Here is a 242-nt window from a genome sequence, read left to right on the forward strand (position 1 = left end):
TGATAAGAACAGATACTACACTTGATCTTAGCCAAAAGGCCGAGAAGCGATGACCCCCAAGCGCTTGCTGCCCAGTGCAACCTCCTGGGGCGGGTCTCACTTGTCGTGGTGCCGTCGTCTCCCTTGGGCACGAGAATGGCTGCTTGCGCACGAGAACAGCTGCCTGCGCGTCACGCCCGCCCGTGGTGAATCGCACCAGTCTAGGCTTGCTGTTCACAAATGCACAAGGCTCAACCAAATGG

At 57.9% G+C, this 242-nt stretch overlaps 1 pseudogene; it reads right to left on the reverse strand.

Annotated features, from left to right (window-relative positions):
* Positions 1 to 51, reverse strand: LOC121939153 (annotated as a pseudogene; the record flags this gene model as incomplete).
* Between the last annotated feature and the right edge of the window lie 191 nt (positions 52 to 242).

The sequence above is a fragment of the Plectropomus leopardus genome, unplaced genomic scaffold, assembly GCF_008729295.1.
Source record: "Plectropomus leopardus isolate mb unplaced genomic scaffold, YSFRI_Pleo_2.0 unplaced_scaffold42029, whole genome shotgun sequence".
NCBI lineage: Eukaryota > Metazoa > Chordata > Actinopteri > Perciformes > Serranidae > Plectropomus > Plectropomus leopardus.